The sequence below is a fragment of the Zophobas morio genome, unplaced genomic scaffold, assembly GCF_036711695.1.
Source record: "Zophobas morio isolate AGI-343-1 ecotype UQ-CSIRO unplaced genomic scaffold, CSIRO_AGI_Zmor_V1 ptg000021l, whole genome shotgun sequence".
NCBI classification, from domain to species: Eukaryota; Metazoa; Arthropoda; class Insecta; order Coleoptera; family Tenebrionidae; genus Zophobas; species Zophobas morio.
The window spans coordinates 7,782,433-7,803,596 of record NW_026972126.1 but is presented as its reverse complement, the minus strand read 5'-3'; the positions used below and the strand labels follow the sequence as shown (position 1 = coordinate 7,803,596).

At 32.0% G+C, this 21,164-nt stretch overlaps 1 protein-coding gene across 1 annotated transcript in view; it reads right to left on the bottom strand.

The window, feature by feature from the left end:
• The window catches only part of LOC135132006 (Ig-like and fibronectin type-III domain-containing protein 1), a 313,291-nt gene extending 292,463 nt beyond the window's left edge, over window positions 1-20,828 (bottom strand). The window contains exon 1 of the mRNA XM_064059917.1: window positions 20,607-20,828. The gene's annotated coding sequence lies outside the window, so the exon portion shown is untranslated. The remainder of the gene's footprint in view (window positions 1-20,606) is intronic.
• Window positions 20,829-21,164: the final 336 nt, after the last annotated feature.

Sequence of the window (21,164 nt, the reverse complement as noted above, 5' to 3'; positions counted from 1 at the left end):
ACACAACTGACTCCAGCTATGAGCAATTGCTTGACACGTGCGACATTCAGATACGCAAACTTAAAATACAGTACGGCATTGGAACTTAAACGATCGTCAGAATACTAACAATTAATGTTGAAAATTAAAAACACTGCGATAAGCTTGGTCGTCATCGGTATTTATTTAAACCTGTTGGTATTTTGATATTAAGTTCAACACTCTGCGTGAGCATATTAAACAAATCTGGGAAAATTATAATATTAAATTCGTCTGTTCCTGTGGTGACAAACCATGCAATATTTATGTTACACCCGTGACCCGTGGCTGATAATTTAAACGACATTCCTTGCAGCCCAAGGATTTTTTATATTAATAATTTTCCATGAAAATACATACAAACTCCAAATCAATAACAACGTCAAATATTTGCTTCCTTTATCAACAAATGAAACGTTTAAAATTTGTATCACACTTGTTTTAAACTTTTATATTTTAAAAACATGTTAACACTACAGCACTGTACTCTTTTTATTACATTCGGGTGAGTCACTTATCTCGTATCTCCCCTCGAATTGTTCATTTAATTACAAAAGAAAAATTCGCAACACCAGGGGGATTTTATGCGCGGAACGAACTTGACTGAGATCCAATTGTCAAAAATTAAAAAGTTATCTAGTTATCTTTGATTCCAATATAACTATACTGCAGCACGCAATAAGACATTTCAAAGACGAACGCACTGTATATTTTTGTCACGAGTCAGAGTAAAAAACTTCAGTAAAATTTAATTATTCACATAAAGTAAAGAACTGTAGCTACAACACGTGAAAAAATAAAATACCGCTGAAAAAACCTAGACATTTTATGCAGCCACTAAATGTAGAAGACGCCGCGACGCCACGACTTGATTCAGCCGCTGCTCCTGAATTATGAAGAACGTCTAGGGATTGACGTGCTTGTGCCAACGTAAAATTTTAAAAATAATGTTACACCCAACCCATCATTACTTATTTAAAGCGTAATTTTTTTCGTAAAAGTCCCACCAAATCTCAAAGGAGTAAATTTTTTTTATTTATCCACATGTCGGTGAATTTTTCAGAGGGAACATGATTCACTCCACGCACCTACTTTCCCGGCAATAATTTTAATCGGCGCTCTTCTTTGCATTAAACTTTGCTCGTTCCGTCGAACTTCCAAAATTAAAATTAATTCCACAGGAGGAAGGGAACCGTGCCCGTAAAAAGACGATTATTGCGAAGGAGAAAGTTCTAGGAGAACATCCTTGGTGGAAATGATGGCAGGTGCACACCTGAATGTTGTGTGCATGCTGATCGAGATGAAGAAATAATTATTACAACTCAAGGTCACCACCCATTGTAACCATTATTACATAAACTTCATTAGTGCAAGCATGTACAATCGCTGGAAAAAATGCGCAGATTTTGCCATCACCTTGATTTTTAAGAGTGGTCGCCTTGAGACCGAAATCTTGGCCAACGAACCGGAAATTTCTCCGTGCAGGGTTGGCGTTGGCAGACATTAGAAATGGAGAGCTAAAATAAACTCTCCGCAGGGAGGGCTTCCATACCAAAATCTAACGAATAGTTTGCTTAGTCTTCGAAAATGCAAATCTTACGCTGTGACTATGGATCCGTCCTCAAAGTAAGGAAATACACTTAACATATTAAATACTAAGTATTTGAATGCAAGGGCGACACTTCAACTTTTTTCCATTAGTAAGAAAAATAACTAGACTATCAAACTGTCAAATTAATAGCATCAGGAAGTAACAAAAATGATCAGACGTGTTCATCCTTTTTTTTATGTAATGAATTTTCTTCCAAGAAATAACAAGCTTCATCTTCTGCGCTTAAGAGTGCTTCGTCATAATAACAATATGACATAGCAATAATTTTTTGTTCATGTTAGCATTTGTAATTTAAACACTGTAGAATCGATTAATACATTGTGATACATATTAAAAGCAGGTTATTATGTTAAGTTACTCTAGCAATTGAATGAAATTTTTTACGGAAAAGTTGTAAAGGTTAACACTGATTTTATTCGCACCAAAATCATCTAATCTAAAAAATGTTATCTTGTTTAGATAGTTCACAAATATTATAATTTTAAAGGTGCTTTTTTTAGAAATCGTAATATGGTAAGTACTTCCGTGAACGCATAAAATTCAAGGTACGAAATTAAAAAACACCACCATTTCAGACCAAGAAAAAAGTTCTCGATTTAAGTCGTCGCGTTACTCAAAAATGACACCCTCATCTTTTATGGTATTCGGAAGCGTGATACTGCACTGTTTTTTAAAAGACCACACCTCTACCTACTATGATGTTATTCACTTCATTCTGATATAAAGAAAACGTTTAACGTGAATTGACTATAGTAGTTTCAATTACTTTCTTGTCTATTTTTTTGCTTTCAGGGGTTTCACCTGTAAAAAAATAAATTCGCTGCATTGAAACAAAATCTCCAAAGTTCATCTAACGATTATTATACTAACGTATTAAACAAAAATTGACTAGTCATCCCTCCCAACAAATTAATGACGTAATCCCAACAAAATTGCAATGTAACATGAGTGTTTACCTATGGTTTACACGTTGAATTTAGACCTCATATCACTTTATGATCAAAAATTTTTACTAAGATATTACAATAGTTAATGCAATACTAAGTACACTGGATAAATCAGAATTAATATACAGTTCCTCCCCAGTAAGTTGAGCCCTTTCCTAAACATAACTTAAGTTATTTAAGTAACTTGTAATATTCTAAATACCACTGTTTTTAATGTTACCAACTTAGACATCCCCAAAAAATTACATATATCAATTGTATGTCAGCAATAAAATAGACTAAAACAGATTTAGAGGCAATTTAGCCCCGCACTATAATACATTTCCGATATAAAAAACAAAACAAACATTTTTCCAGAGCATACATCTGACAAATCGATGTTTTTTGTAATTATTTAAATGTTGCCAAACAAGGTAAACCAGAAAATTGAAATGAATTTAATTTGTTGCACGCGCGTGCACTAATTGCGGATACCGTGGGAACTTTTGTAAAAAAAATATTTTGCAACATACATACGAGTAGAAAAGCTAAATGGAAAAGTCAAACTTGAATTATATCCTGCTGTGGCAACCCTTGTTACTTCCTGAGCGTAAGTGAAGAAAGTATTGTAATAGACCGGGCGACAGACTAATTTCTTGTTTTCCCGATGTTTTATTACCCCAAGAGTACGAAAAAGTGGTCTCCTCTTTCCGTTCGCCTGTCTGTGGTCTGTATTGATTTTATTGATAAAAATCTCACTTGAAGCATACGCATTGCATGCTTCTTTACCTTTACTTTAACACTGCATACAAACATAAAATTTTCGGTCAATACTGCACTTGCGTACAAAATCTTTGGTGCGAACTGTTGCAGTGTAAGTTGACCTAACAAAAATGTATTCAATTTTTCTATTTCCAGACCTTCGTTTATTTTATTTTGTGTTCAAAATAAATTTTGAAAAATTGTCATGAAATGTTCACTTATTTCTATCACCCCACCAAAAATTTTATGACTACTATATTATTTAAAATTAGATACTTCTTGTATCTACTTATGTTTTTAATTTTGTACTCGTAAACTTGTATAAAATGTAATAATACAAGTTGTATTTTCTTTGCGAAAATATGGATGTTTAGGGAAAAAACCAAAACGTATTCATAGACCACAAGTGCAGGAGTATGTTGGTGGGGATGATTAGAAATCAATTTTTAGCGTTTTACTATCTACACACGACATTCCTACATCTAACATATGACAGTAATGGGTCCTGTAATTTCGGAGATTGCTTGTCTACTAAAAAACACACAGATTGCAGACAAACGACAGATACACACCAGACGACAAGCAGACGGAAACCGGGGACCTATTTTTAAGTACTTTATTAATTATTATGTATTCCGGACCGGAACCCAGTAATCCATGGAAATAGAGTAATTTGGTTGTCAAAATCAACATTAATACGCTAAAGTTTCTTAAGAAAGACAGACATCTTTATGCCGATTTATTTAAGAAAAAGTAATATTAAAATAATTAATTAAACATTCAGAACTTGACAACTTTAATGCATATTTATATAAAACTTAGAGATATTTTTTTAACTGAAGGGAGAATGTAATGACTAATCATTCATTACTGGAGGACATACTGCTGGAAAATTAATGCTAGGTCATCTCAGTTGCAAAAAATTCACACAATTAAAATTTAAAATAAAGGAAAATTTGGCGACTTTTGTTGGATAAAAGTTATAAAATCATTTAATTTTGAAAGAACGACTTGTATTAAAAATTTGAATTATTTTCACGTACTACGAGTAATAATTTAATTCTACTTAGCACTGAAACTCAGCATCCATTATTTCGTTATACAAATCTGAGCCATCATCATTTTCTAATTCTGATCCTAACTTAAGTGACAAATTTACTAAATTTTTCCACAGCTCCAGCAGTAAAGAACCTCAAGCCATAAATCCCTTTCGATGAAAGTCAAAAAGTAACTAGCTTGTTGATGTAGAATTCACAATAAAATATAATACAGAGGTTATGAAACTTCGAAAAAACATAAAAGTACCCGTTCGCCGAATCGATCATATTACATCACTAAACTTCCGTACCTAGGGTTGGGGAAGCAAAAATTTAGAAATGTGCATTTTACAAAGCCAAATAAAAATACTCCCAGGTAAAGCTTACATTCAGAGAGAAAAGTTGTATAAAAATTAATAAATAAACTAACGACTAATTTGACTGAGTTTTACTTCCGCAGCTAAAAATATTATGTCTAAATACTCCCTGGAGACCAATAATTCTATTCTTATTTAATTGTTGTCTTTTGTCACTCCAAATTACAAATACCTAGACAACATAGATAAAGATGTTTTTGTCACGGTAGAATTCCCTGATTGCGTTAGCCACTAATAGAACTGAAAAGCGTTTTCGAATTTAATTTTAATTCTAATGTTCTTTGTCAACGTGCTACTAAAATTTTTGAATAGTCCGTATGTAATCCCTAGGGTAAATTGTAGTTTATAAACCAATTAAGGTATTATAAAAAAAAACATATAAAACTGTTAAACAGACTATTATCAAAAAAGAAGCAAAGACAGTAAACGTCGCCGTCGAATAAAACCCCACTACAATTTTTTTTAAGTCAAACATGAGGAACTTGAGGAAAGAGAAAAATCCAAAGACATTTTCAATAACAATTCCAAAGAAAGTGTTAAAACGATCTTTATTCGCTTTGTACCGGCTTATTTAAAATTCTCTCTTTTCAAGTACCTAACCAGCAAAATAGAAAATATTTTCCAAAAATTTTGTAAAAAAGTGTAAAAAGGACTTTGTTTGAATAGAAAAGAAAACCAACTTTTGGAAAATTATTTTGCTATAATTTCAACAACCCAGAAATAGATCAAGGAAAATTGTTTCCAAAAATATTTGTTAAAAATTGTCAAAAAGGCTCTAGTTGAATGGAAAAAGCACCAATGTATAGAAAATCTTCCGTTGATTTCGGCTGTAAAGTTAAATTTCTTATACTTCATCAAATAATCGACAAAGTGGGGAAACATTTTTTCAAAATTTAAAAAAAAAATTTAGGACACACTCTACTTGAATGAAAACATTAGCTTAAGGAAAATTTTTCAGTTATGAATTTGTAGTTATTATTTCTGTCTTTAAAATTACTAAGAAAAAGAGGAAAATTTTCCAAATAAATGTTAAGTATAAGAAAAAAACGTCGCGTGAAACAAAACGACCGATCAACAATTTACTCTTACATATTCATAAGCGACACGAAACTCTTTAGATTTTACATTTTATGTTTTAATTCAATTTACTATAACTCTCCAAATAACTCAGAGAAGTCAAAAAATATTTTAGAAAACTTACTGTTAAAAAAAAAAATTATTTGCTTGGAAAAAGTACCACCTTACAGAAAATTCTCTGCAGATTGTGAAAATCAAGTCACCTTTGCTATACTTCTTCAAATAACCGAGAAAAATGGAAAAGAGTTTCCACAATTTTTCTAAAAAATGTGCAACGAGCTGTTTAAATGAGCTTAAAACAGGTGAGCTTTTAGAGAATTTTCGTAGATTACGAATCTGAAGTCATTTTTGCTGTAGGTATATGTAGGGAAATTTTTCCAAAAATTTCCTTAAAAATTGTCAAAATTAAATGGAAAGAGCACTAATTTCTAAAAAGTGGGCGAATATTTTTCCAAAAAGTTAAAAAAAAAAAATTACGACGCACTCTATTACAGTGGATGAAATATTAGTTTACAAGGAGTTTCTTGTAAATTATGGATCTGCAATTACTATATGTGTTTTTAAATTTAACACTACCTTGTAAAAACATATTTTCCAAAAATTTTACAAAAAATTGTTAACCAGACTATTAAAAAAACCGTCGATTGAAACCCATTTACAGGTTTTTTTTTTTCAGTGAAATACTCAAATTTTTCAGGAAAAGAGAGCTATTTATTCATAGCAAAAACGAATCTCATTCTAAATTTTACATTTTATGTTTTAAACCTCTTTTTACTGTAACTCCCCAAATAATTGAGAAAAATCAAATAATGTTTTAGAAAACTTTCTCAGAGCAAAAAATGTTAAAACCGACTTTATTCGTAGCTTGTAGAAAATTTTCTGCAGACTGTGAATATGAAATTATCTTTGCTATACCTCTTCAAATAACTGAGGAAAATGGAAAATATTTAGAGGATTTTTTGTAGATTACGAATCTGAAGTCATGTAATAAGCCAACTAAAAAGTAGAAACAGAAAATGTATACATATTTCAGACTTCGGTAACAAAATTTTCAATTGACTTCAAATTTCAAACTGGTAGTAGTAGAATGCTTCAACGTTAGGTATTTTTCAGTTTATTTATCCAATAATTACTAAATTTACCGCATACGTACTATCTAGTGACAGATGGGAATAGTAAACCTACATTTTCGTATTCCACAATCTGTGAAACTCCAAGAAAACATGTTGCAACGTGCCTTTATATGCAGCAGAGCTTTCTTTGACTATTGTTTGATACATAAAAATAAAAAATTACTGTTACTAGTTTCCTCAAACTATCCACATTGTGCATATTCACTATGTACAATCCTCAAGTTAACCCAAATCGATCAAGCCGTCCGCAACTGCGCACAAATTACTTAATAATTAAATAATTCTGCTAGTTCCCCACTTTTCCCAGGTGGAAAACAATACAGGAGGTTATTTTACGCAGCAGTACAGCCGAGTCTGCTCGGGACCATTGTACGTCCTGAAAACACGTTGTTCTATACATTCAGCAACGACACTCCGACGAATTTGCATGACAATACGGTTTTCAGTCACTAAGAGGGTTGGGATGAAGTTGTCACGTCAAACACGTTGATTTTTACACTGGAAGGTTTTTTTCAATTTGCTCACGTATCCTCGAGGAGGAGGAAATATACGCCGGATTGATTGACTTTGAAAGCTCATTCGGACCGGGGTTGATGCGTTAACTATAGCTACACCTTGGGAAATGGTGCTTCAAACGATATGAATATTTAAATAATGGAGTTTGCATGGTATGTGAGAACGAAAAACGGAAAAGTGAATTTGAAATGCGCTCTGTGATCGTTCGGCCGACGAAGTTTTTTCTTTGTTGTTTTGAAATTCAGTACAACACGAAATAAATTATGAGATACATTTTTAAAATGTTATTTTTTGGCTAATTTGTTTTCAGCTAATCTTAATTATTATTGTACAATATTTTGAACAAACGACGTTATATTTAAATTTTAAGTGTCGTTCTGATGTCGTTGTGATCTCGTTTATCGCTATGCAAACAAAAGGTAAAAACAAACCCTAACATTTACAAGTTGAATTTTTTATAATTAGACAGTGCAAATAAAGCTTTGTCTGATGGGTCAATGTCAGCTAAAATTAGATTCATGGTACGTTAACGTCAAAAAGTGGTCAATTATTCTGTTTCAGCTATTTAATTTTTCAAAAAATATTGTTCTCATGTGTATTTACCATTGTCATGCTTGGCGAATGGCTCACCATCTGTTCTGGTAAAACAGAAATTTGGTTAGATATTTTAGAAAGAACCGAATTACAAGCTGCCAAAGTAAGAACACATACTTAAATCTCAAAATTGAGTATCACATGATATTCAGTATTACTGATAAGTTATTTAAACAACCTGAATTAATGTAAAATTAATTTTCAGATTTTTTATATTTTTGTAATGTTTATTGTATTGGTAAATTTAATTTTTGTATAAATTAAGATAAAACAATGTTTACAAAACTTAAATCTAAACTTGTATTTTATGCACTAAAATTAACGTTATTTGATTTTCGGCGTTTCATAGCTTCTAGAATATAAAAAAATAAGATTCCTGTTTCCGTTTGTCTGTCTATTATTATATGTCTGCTGTCTGTTTGCGTCTCTACTGGTGATGTTGATAGATAAATTAATCTTCGAAACTACTGGACTAATTACTGTCAAATTGGAAGTGTATTTTAGGATTATTATCGTCTAGATGGTAAAATGATAACCAAAATTTGTCTGTCCGTCCCCACTAACTTGATGATGTTATCTAAAAAGTTGCCGAGTAAATCATGTTCAATATATTTTTAAAGTGTAATATCTCCACTACTAACAGACTTATCACTATGAAATTTGAAATATAAGTTATTTACAACTTTCTCTATAACACAGCGATAGTATAGGGTCATCATTCTTTTTAAAATGTTTGTGAAATTTTTCATCATGTATGTGTAAAAACCAATATTTCAATTAAGTATTTATGAAAATTTCGGAATCCTGTTTTCGCCACTGTTTTCCGCTTGCAAGCTTCTTTTGTTGAAAAATAGATACAGCAAATCCAGTCTTTTCGACAAAAGCTTCTTTTCAGTGTACCTCATTTCCAACAAAAAAATTTACAATGTTTCCCGGGTAGCGTATAGAGCTCTATTTATAGAGCTCTATACGCTACCCGGGAAACATTGTAAATTTTGAAAGTTTGTTTTCTCGTTTGGATTGGACCTAAATTAATTGTAGAATAAGATTTAATTGGACTTAATACATGATTGAATTAAAACAGAAATTTTGTTTATTTTAAAGGAAGTATAGCAATCGAGTCTATCGGCCGAATTACCACTTTCATGTTTTCTCGACGTGTCATGACGTCTAGAGTACGAAAAAAGTGGTCTCCCGTTTCCGTCTGTCTGTCTGTCTGTCTGTATTCATTTTTATTAGACAGATAATCACCGAAACTGCTGGACCGATTGTTGTGAAATTTTGCACATATGTTATAAATATCATGTAGATGCTTAAATACTAACCAAAATTTGGCTAATTATCCCTACCAACAATTTGATGACGTCATCTCCAAAATTTATAATTAAATGTTTTTTAATTTTATAAAATAAGATACTCTTGTATTGTGGTGCGTGAATCCGTGTCGAATTTTCACCCTACACATCCAGAATTTTTATAAAAAATTTCAAACTGAATAGAATAATTTCAATATAACTTTGTTTACCTCCTCTCTATTTTCTCAGAGGGCATAGCATTTGCTAAAGTCAGTCTTATCTGAGCAAGTACAGGCCCCACCCACCCACCCTCTTTTCTTATAGGACATATGATTTGCCAAATTCAATCTTATCTTACCAAGTACTGTTTTCAGCTTATAAGCTGAAAACAGTGGGGAAAATTGCATTACGAAATTTGCATAAATAATAGAGACACTGATTTTTAAAGTCCCGTATTGAAAAATTTCCCCAAAATGATAAAAAGAGAATGAAGATAAACTTAAAAAAAAGCTGCTCTTACGTTATAGACCGAAAAGTATGGACAGCTTATATTCAAAATTTCACAACAATAACAGAGATATTACATTTTACACGACTTAGTTCTTTTAAATAAAACACCTTATATATTTTTACATATTTGCATTGACCTATTTTTAGGTATAGTTTATTTTTGAAATTCCGACGTTATCCCAATTTTCATAAAATTCAAAAAATTCAATGGGAGGCTGTGTTACAATATTTTATAGAGAAATAAATAAAGCTACACGCTTTCTTGTGATATAAATAAAATAAAATTTTCAAATACCGATATTTCAGTTTTTCCAAAGAGAACACCCTAAATTTTAATACTGACTCTTTTTGTATTTTTTGTTGTCTTTCCTTTTTGTTAACTATTTTCCCGCAATTCTTTACTTTTTTATGAAACACATCGACATATTAACAGAATGAGAACAAAAAATAGAGTAAGATACAAATTAAGGGTGTTCTATTTGTAAAAACTGAAATAAAGATATTTAAAAATTGCATAGTTTTAGATTTTTTTTGCATACCTTTGCATATTTTTTAATATAATAAAATTTGTTTAATTGAAGATACCACAATAAATCGCGTACCTTTATTTATCTTTCCACAAGTATTTGTACCACAGATTTTACAAATAACACTTTTACAATTTTTTTTAAGAAGCCTTCCATTGCCAAATAATCTCAAGAAAATTGGAAACACGTGGCAACATCGCACCGGGAATTTCAAAAATAAACTGTAGTTATAAAGTTAAAGAAGAGGGTAATAAGAATCTGTAAAAATATCTACGGTGTTTCATAAAAAAAACAAGTTGTGTGTACCTTAAAAACAGAACACAATGTACAGTCAAATAGTATATTATTAGCCAAGGTTGCAGAGCCAAGCATTCTAGACCGAGCGCAAATTAGAACCCGAGACGCGCAGCGTCGAGGGCTCTGAAGCGCGAAGTCTAGAAGTGGCTTTGCAACCGTGGTTAATATACTATTTTTTTCACTAGTAGAAACCATAAGACAATAAACTGAAAAAATAAACGTTCAATTTTTTGACGCAACATGATTTTGTTTTGATTTCTAATCAAACTTAATCTAAATCTTCAACACAAAGAAAACCGTTTATACTTGTCGCTGAGTTAATCATTTTATCTTCTACCGTCTACCAACTACCATGCGTATACTCAAGTAATGTTTGTAGCACACATTTGTTCATTTTTTAAGAAATAATCACATCAAACATTGCGTACATAACCTCAATTTTTCTTTTTGAACCGGTGGTCGCAAAAGTTGAATTTGCTACCACTAAATGAGTCGACATTTGCATGCTTGATGGCTGCTAGTGAAAAAAATAAATTTTATAATAATAATAATAATAATGTATATTTGCCATACAAAAAATACATGTGTATTATTGTTTAGGCGCGTCAAATAAATATCCACTAAAATGTTGACAATACCATCACGAAATTGTATTAGGAAAAAATTGCACTTGCAGTAGGTATACAGGATAGAATGTTTCCTTAGTAATTTAATAAGCCACTCTTATTTTTATTTTAACTTATAGGCTATTCACAAAAAATTAAATTTTTTCAATATATCTAAAAAACTGGAATTGTTTAACAGACTGTCCTCCAGGTACGGCGGAAATTCAGTATCAATAATTTTTCGATTAGTTTTCTTATAAGAAATACAGGCTGTCCGAAATATCAGTAAAAACGTAAGAAATAAAAAAGTTCGTGGCGAGCTCCGCTTATATGATGAGTATAAACTATTTCAGAAAACTTGGAAGCCTGGCGGAAAACTTCAAGACGCATTCATAAACCACAGTATAGGAGTGTTAAAAAATTACACCTTTTGCTTCTACCATCTACACAATATGCCTAACAGATATACTTTGCCAACAATTGGGGCGGTAGTTTCAGAGACTCGAAGATTATCTATCTGATAATAATCCTAAGTTATCCTAAGTTTTATTTAATACTTAGGATAGTTATCCTAAGTTTTATTTAATACTTAGGATAATATATATTTCGACACAGGCGGCGAAAGACATACAGACGGAAACGGGAACATATTGTTTTGTACTCTCGGGGTCATGATACGTCCGGAAAATGGCCATTTGCTCGATGCTATTACAATACTTCCTTAGCTTACGCTCGGGAAGTAAAATTTGATAAAATTCCAAACATATAAGCGTTGCTATGATTCTCCTCTTAAAAAAATAAAGGGTTTTTATGTATTAATTTACACAACAAAATGATTTTTTTAGTCATTTTTATCATTAAAGGTGTTCGCGACATTCCGGACACTTGTATATAACTCCTTTACGTCTAGTCGTGCAAAATCCAAAATTTCAAACGTGTTGGATTATTATGTTAAGTAATTTCAAGTAAATATTTTCTGCGATAATTTTTTAAACATGTTTAAAAAAAATCTGAGTAATAATGATAATAGAAACGTTGCAAAGAAGAGGCAGATCTCGAGCATAGCAGTTGTCGAGAGAAAGATTTACCTCTCTATGAAAAAGTCAAATTCGTCAAAAAAATAAAATATAGAAAAATCAGTTACGATAATAATCACTGAAATTCAATTTCCAAAAACTTGACATTTTTTTAACTACAATGTTGAAAAAAAAACTTATGGAAACCTTGAAGAAAAACCAGAAAATTAGATGTAAATAAAGAAGCGACGACTCATAATCTTTTTCGTCGAAGTATTTTCTCATACTGTTAATTATGTTGTACATAACACGCAACCGCGGAAAAATATCATCCTGTATGGTGGAAACACTACTGTGATAACGGTTAAAATATTTATTATATGGTTTGTGAGTAAAATATAAAACCACAGCCAAAAATTACTTTTCGTACAAAGTCACGAAGTGTTAACACGGTTGTTTGTAACTGCTGCCCTACCTACAAATAAAATCGAAGTAATGATTTTGCAATCACATTTAATATTGATAGGACGTGCGGACGACCTTAGACGTAATAGTGAGCATGGAGGGAGTTGGTTTTTTCTTAAATGTCGTCCACATTATGTGGAGTCAATTGCAAATAATTTGCCATGCTGAAAGAAAAAGTCATGAACATGATTTTCACTTGATTTGATTTGCCTAAGACCTTAGTACTATGAACTATTTACGTTGGCAGCAATTATTATACATAACACATGTTCTCTGCAAGGAATGAAAGGAATACTTACAAAATAAATTGTGCATATAAACTGAATATGCTTTAGTACACTTATGTATTGTGGACAATAGGGGTGGACTAGTGCACCAAACAAAAAGATGTAATTATACTATATATTTGCTACGAGATGTTCCTAGCAATATTCCGCAATGACGTCATTATTTTATTTAACGGCATGGTGAGATGAATTTTGGTAGACGTTTTATCATGTCCAAATTTAGAAAATTTATTGTTATTTGTTAAAAGACGTAGGTATATATATTACTCTGAATTCTAGCCGGTATTATAAAAAACGAGATATACAATCGGATTTAAAGCACTTTCCGGATTAATAATTTTCCATTACTCTTATATTTCTAACAAAATAAAACTGTATATCAAGTTTACTGGAGATTCTCTGAACTGTAGATACTGTTTTATGTAGTTTAAAGTACTAACCAACCTTTCATGTCGTTGGTAAGTAATTAGTTTCAGTTAAGCAAGACAAAAACAGTTCATACACGTGTACTAACATGTTCTGTTAGCACTCTATTAGTGTTATAGCTGTACGTTGTAGACCATTTAATCGGAAAATAAACAATAAAGCTGGAATAATAAAGCTTTTCAAACAAGTTCTAAATTCTGATTAATCACCGTCATTCTCCGCGATCTCATTTCTTACCGATTCCACAAACGAACTTAATTCACTTTATGTAAATCTAACTGGTGTTCCGTGTATTTCGAACATCGAAAAAACTGCTTTCACTTAATGCAACTGGATCATCTCACCAAGTATTGGCTGATATTTAATTCGACGACAATGTCAACAAGAATAATAAATTACAGCCGCTGCAATCTTCCTTACTGCTTGATCCTCGTTTGTAGTCAAATATTTGCACTGAGAAAAAGAAACATTCGGTTTTTTTTGTAATGAGACGATTACGCCTTCATTCAGTCAGATGTTCTCGTGGGCGTGAGAAAATTAGCACTTTATATTCTTCGTTTTGCGCTTTCATTGCTCTGATTTAGTTTAGAATCGGTTACAATGTCAACGAGGATAGACTAAAGTGAAAGGTCGCTAACCAAACGTTGACATAATAACTTCATTCCATGTTTCTTCGAGGGTTATATAATGCTTTAAAAATATTTTCCCACAAGCTATCACTGTTTTAGTCCTCTTACATCGTTCATGTTCTGTTGATCCGTTCGCAGCAGCACTTTTAATTCGACGTTTTAATTAAAGGTCTGTAAATTGTTCACAAAAATGGTAGCGTAAAGAGGACAACGGCAAAAATAACAGTGCGATGTAATGATGTTGACAGGAAAATTTCATTTAAACGCTCATTAATATTTCATCAGGGCTAAATATTTGGAGACAAAATTAAAAAAAAAGAATCGGAGGTTACAACATTCGCAAAAATTTCCAGGACGCTCCGGCGAAGGACTTGATAGCATTAAATCCTTATCGTAATGGCGCGAAAAACTCACTTGTGTGTGCAAAGTTATTTGAAATGCGTTTTTAATGCCACTTTAACGCTATAATTAGATGCAAATCTAGAAAAAGCTAGTATTGATTAATTGTTGCGTGCGTGAAATAAATGCAGCAAACGAGGCAAAAAGCGAAACTGTGTTAGTAAAAACTAAAAAGGATCTCTTGTTAATACAATTACTTCCATACGAAATTACGAATTATCGATTAAAGGATTGCTTAAAAATTGACTCATATAAGGATATTAATTTTTCTGAGGTTACGTAATTGCACCTTAGGTTATAGCCGACAAGAATTCCTGAAACAAAGCAGCAATAAAAAATTCATTATGTACACCACTTTTGTATCAGCAAAATCAATTTCAATTAATAGAAGGTAAATTATAAAAAAATGTCAGCTGACTCCTAATGTCATTATTAATGTCAGCTGATAATATCGAAATATTGCTAAACTGATAGTGTTGTGTTACTTGCAGTTAAAAATTGTCTGACTGCGTACAAAGTAAATCAAAATTAAGTATGACATTTTCTGAATTTCTTTTTTTTTAATGGCCTGCATTTTTTAGATCTGTTTAACAATTGTCTGTCGTTTGTCTATTTGCGACTGTTTAAACACATAATGACCGAATTATTATAAAGATGATCTAACCCTAATCACAGAAGATTTATTACCTAACCCCAAAAAAATAGTAACCTTAAAGTGCTGCAAAATAAATCTCACTTGAAATTTATAGCGCGACTTTTTTACATTACACATTCGGGTTATCGCAAACAAAATTTAGGTATCCCTAATTCAATTTTACAATATATGTATTAGTATGCAAAGTATAAATTGTACTCGCGATTACAAAAGATTAAATAACCTTTGTTTACCAACATTCTTTTAATTTTTACACGTACAAAGGAAATCTAAAAAATAAAAATAAACTTATTTTATTAATTCTTTGAAGTACGCCAGAATTACAAGATCATTTGAGGAATCTCACTTTCAAGTGTTCTCTAGATGTACATTGACTTGTAGCATATAAAATTATTGATCTCCCATTTCCGTCTGTCTGTCTGTTGTTTGATTTTTGACTTTCTTATAAAATCTTCCAATTAAATTTATGTATAGACTTTATCGGTTGCCTTACAAATGGTTTATAAATTTATAGAATCCATCAGACGATTGGTCACTTTCATGTTTTATGCAGGTTTCATTTCCTATCTGTCGTTTGTCGTCTGTGTCGACTAGACAGATAATCTCCAAAACTGCTGGTGTAATGATCGCCATCAACAATTTAATGACAACTGCTCATTACCTTGCTTAATTATAATTATCCAAATTTTATGAATCAATATATTCCTATACTTGTGGCTTCTGAATCTACCTTAATTTTTTTTATTATTATATTTTTTACTGTTCCATTCGTCTTGTTCTTTAAACAATACGATTTTCCATTACCACTGCGGTAGTCAAGAGATAACGCGTCAACTTCACACGCGAAAGGTACTCCGGTCAACAGTGGAACCGGGCACCAGGTTTTCTTACTAATAAAACCAAAAACGGTTTATCCTATTTTCCACAAAATTTGAGAATACAGAGCTGTTATTATTAATATTACACTGCACATATGCAAATAATTAATATAAGGTCCTTAAAATGTTGATAACGTCATAACAAAGTTACGTTATGAAAAACTTGCTTCCTTTTTTGTATTAAATATATCTAGTTTTTAGTTTAATTGCAAAATACCAAGAAATTTTTTGCACGGGGCTTCAGGGCGAGGGAAGTTCTCTCTAAATAAATTTAGACCAATGCATTGGCAACTTACCTTATAAAAAAACCAAACCTATAAAGAAAAAGTGGTGTGGTCGGTTTAAAAACTCTACGAATCAACACATAAACAGCGCAGTATGATATCGACTATATTGCATTAAGTTACTTGTGATGGACTTGTATTTAAGTTCCAATAAACACCTATACATAGGCGTAGAGTACGTATTGCACATCTCAAAATGTGGAGCTTGCAATACATACACGTGTCATGTATGCAAATGCTCGACCTTGATTAGTAATCGAACTAAGTTGTGCACGCCTATGGATTAAAGTCGGCTCGCCGTTCTCTAATTAAAAATAAACATCTTCATAAATACATTATGCAGCCGTGGTCAGAATGTCAAAAAAGATAGCAGTGTACAATTTTATAGGCATTTGTTTTTAATAAATTTCTTAAAGGCTATGTTTCAGTTGGACCTAACACATACAAGTACTTAAACAATTTTTTATGCACAATTTTTCGAAAATGTATTAGATATTTTTAATCATGTCATACCGTATTATATTTTAAACTACACTTTTTGTTGTGGACAATGCCCCTGTTTCTTAAATTTTAAAGTAAACGTGCCATTCTGATACTACTAAGAAAACAAAAAACAGATGCCAAACGAAAACTATAAAAAACTACTGATACTTATACAATTATAAATAACAAAAAATTTTATTATTTATTATTACATTTTATTTTGTTTTTTTGAAAAACAAAAATTTGTTTTAAAAAGGAGCTTACCCTTGGAAAAGATAAATATGGTTTCTTATTTTTTTAAAGATTCTTGTAGAGCTTGTTTTCTATTTTTTTTTATTTATACTTTAATCACCCATACTCCGTCACTGCCTTTGATTCGAACATATTATGTTACGAAAACACACTTTCTTAACGGGAGTCCCTCATGGAATTTTCAATAAGTATATTTTCAGAACCTAGCATCTCCGTTATTAGCACACCTATTGTTATAAAATTTTAAATATAACCTGTTTACACTTTTCGCTATATAACACAAGGGCACTTTTTTATAACAGTTTATCATCGTCTTCTTTTTAGTATTTTGGTGAAATTTTTCATCACTTATTTTTAAAAATCAATATTTCTAGTATTTACTGAAATTTCGTAACGCAGTTTTCACCACTGTTTTCAGTTTACAGAACTGTATACGTCACTTAGGAAACATTGTCCATTTTTGTATGGGAAACGAGATACACTAAAAAGAAATTTGTGTCGAGAACCTGCTTTTGCTATAACTCATTCAAATAAAATCCAGAATTTTTTCCACGTAAGAGGTCTGTTAGCTGAAAGCAGTGGTGGAAACAGCGTTCCAAAGTTTGCATAAATAACTGAGATATCGAATTTTAAAAAAACGTGATAAAAAATTTCATCATAATTTAAAAAAAAAATCTACAAATGAAAAAGTAGGGACTCGCCTTAACTTGTTTATATTTGGTCTGGCGCGGACTGTGCGAAAATCGGGTAAACGATAGCTCCAAATTTATAGGTGCAAACGCAAGGTTGTGCCTGTTTCTAGTGAGTTTCCCCATTGGAAAATGTTCGTATCAACATTAAATTTGCGTGTCATATCAATTTCAACATGTGCGATACTAATAATGGAAAATATAGATAACACCAGTCAGTGTAAAAAAAATTGTGACCCATGGATGAATCAAACCAGCCACCTTCGTGTTAGTAATTCCTACATTTTTAAAACCTTTAATTTAAGTGCTTTTTAATCTAATTTTAGTTCAACCGTAGTGGTGCCATTCAACTACACTGGCATACAGGGTGATGATTAAATAATGCGCAGGCACATACCATAAAATTTTATCGTAAATGGTAAATTAAAATTTGATGTACCGCTAACTGAAATGTCTATCTATTTTTATACGATATCATCAATGTTTGACTAAAATCACTTCGCTGTCAGTTAAATAAATATGAATCGTCTTGCGGTCGGATCCTAAAAAATAGAGACAAACACAATTTTGGTTGTACTAATGGACATAAAATTTTAACAAAATAATTTTTTCAATGCAGCAAAATTTTTTTAGCCAACTCTCATCTAGTTGTTGTTCTAACTAACATTATAAGCTTGTAACTTCATTTTATACTAATTAAACTACTATCTATCTCCCTTACTATATGCCCTCATTAACTTTTAATGACAATTATGTATTAATTTTTTTTTCAGAATTTTAATTTGTTCTGCCACAATATATTCTGCTCAATTTTGAATGCCAAAATTATTTAACAAATTATTGTCAGATCCTGGGATGCCTAAAATTGACGATAGTTTTAACATAAACAAATCAAAAATTTATAATTGTCAAGAGCTAATATCTTTCCTATAAATAGACATTATAGCTTTTAAATGTGGTGCGGCCATAAACTTAATCCGCAGTCTGTCCACAGAACATTTTTTTAAATCGACCAACAAAAATTCCGTTCGAGATGCCACTAAACCTGGTTTTTATTATACGTCTATCGAACAAAGGTATAATTTCTATAAAACATTCCACTACACCGAGAAGCAAAGCACTATTATGTTACCTTCTAAGTTTAGAATGCTGTTCACGTCCTCATAAATATCAACTAATTCAGTTATAACTACATAATTCCTACAGAAATTTGCTATACATATACTACATACATCAAAACTTTAATAAAGAATTAACAACTCGTGTTTATTATATACAGTCCTGTTTTGATCAGTATACAGGATAAAACACACACCTTCAGGGAATAATTAATTAAAGGGAATAATATCCTCAAAACGTAGCAGGAATGTAAAGTCAACGCTTCACATTGTGATCAGATTTAACGCACAGTTAAACTCATATTGCAGACGGCAAAATTAATATTATTGTCAAAATTATTGTCATTACTGCCAAGTGGCAGACGCAACTTTAGTTATAATTGTTATAATTGTAATATGAGACAGACAATTGACACGAAACCGCCTTAATGGTGCGTCTGTAAATTCAGAATTCTGCCATTGCAGGAGAAAATTTAAAGCTTTTTATTTACTCGTTAAATTACACAAAAATTACAGATCTTTTTAACTTTATTAACGTGCAATTAACAAAAACCTTCTGTAGCTGACGTTTTTTGGTATCTTTTTTTATACCTGGTGTTAGTAACAGACAATGAAAAAATAATTCAGTCGTCTACCACCCACTTGACGACGTTTGTTGAATCTAAAAGCTCCTATCAAATATTTTGTAATTATCAGTACGCTTGGACTATTAATACTGACCACGAAATTAGAAGTAATAATTAAGTATTTCAAATAGTTTGAGACTAAACAATCATGTTTTCAAATAAATCTGAACAGCGAAAATAAGTCTATGAAAATAATTAAAAATTAAACTGTATGTATGTATTTCCAAACGTGAATAACTTAGCAATAGTTTTAAGCAAAGTTTCACAGCGATCGATTCGACAGTTTTAGAAATATAATATGTGTAATAAAATTTTTGTGGTTATAACTGTCATTATAGCCAGTCACGAATTTCACAAGTTCACCGAAGAGTAAGAAATCTTGACATGATAGTGACGATGTGCAGGTTCAAATTCCCCGGTTGCTATTTCATGCATCAACGCAGAAAAACAATCTTATTGGAAAAGTCTTAAGGATTAACGAATTATAGCATGACTGTGCAATTAAAAAGTTCGTGAAAACTTATTTAATATATCTAAAACGAGAACACCTCAGTAAATGTATTACGAATACTATATAAAAGAAAGTGAATTGGTTGCCGGAAACGATTTCATGTGGCCTCAACAAGCACGCACTGAGAACTTACTTAAATTAATTTGGACGTAAACATTTACAACAAATTTATTCTTGTTTATAATTTTTCTGACGAACGTATAAAGAATAAAAATTGATTAACCATAATAAAAGTTGTTCCCGCATTTTACACAAATTTAACAAAGCCATTGAACTTTACAGTGTTTTTTCTCCCCGTCGAGCTTGATTGTAAAAACATAAAAATCCTGCAGTTATCATGTCTTTTATGGGGTGTCGGCGTAATTCCTCGCCTAATCAAAAATAATTTTACAACCCTTGTAGTTTTATGGTTGCGGTTCGAGGGCGGTTATAATTTTTCCCCTCGTTTCAGAACAGCCGTCACGTAACACCCCCGGGACGCTTATGTTAAACGGCCATAAAAATCCTTTATTGATACCCCAGCCCCGCGTATTAAGAAGGCGTTCAAAACGCGAACACACCTAATCTTTGCAAAAAAAGTCTCAGGAGTAAGTGTTGCTTACCTTCAAATAGACACGGCGTTTCCTCAAGACTTTTTCAAACACAACAACTCGAACATAAACACACAGGTGTACTCTTTTCGGACAGGTGATCGAGCGAAAATTACTCGGGAATCAAGCTGGCTGTAGCGAAAGTTACGTGCAGCGTCGCGACGCCGTCTGCTAGTCCTGCGACTCGCTCGGGGCGCCTGCTGGAAGGACGCGGCGAAGACTGACTCGCGATCAGGCTCGATGTCAACAATAATAGTGGGCAAACGATGCCGTTCTCGCTCGGCTAGGATCGGCGCGTTGTGTTTATTGGATGCAACGAAGGTCCTGCTGCTGCAGGAATACAATTAGCAGGCTCGGACGCGCATTTTTCGGATGGGATGCTGCCAAAAATCGATCGACGTCTACCTGTTGCGAGGTGCTTCATCTCGAGAAATGCTAAATTGGGGCTAATGAAATTTCTTGATATGAAAAATGTCATTTTAACTGCGAGTGTGCCTTCTAAAAAATGTGTATGGATGTCTCTAGGTAGACGGTGGATGCAAAATTGCTTCAGCAGACAAACAAACTGTG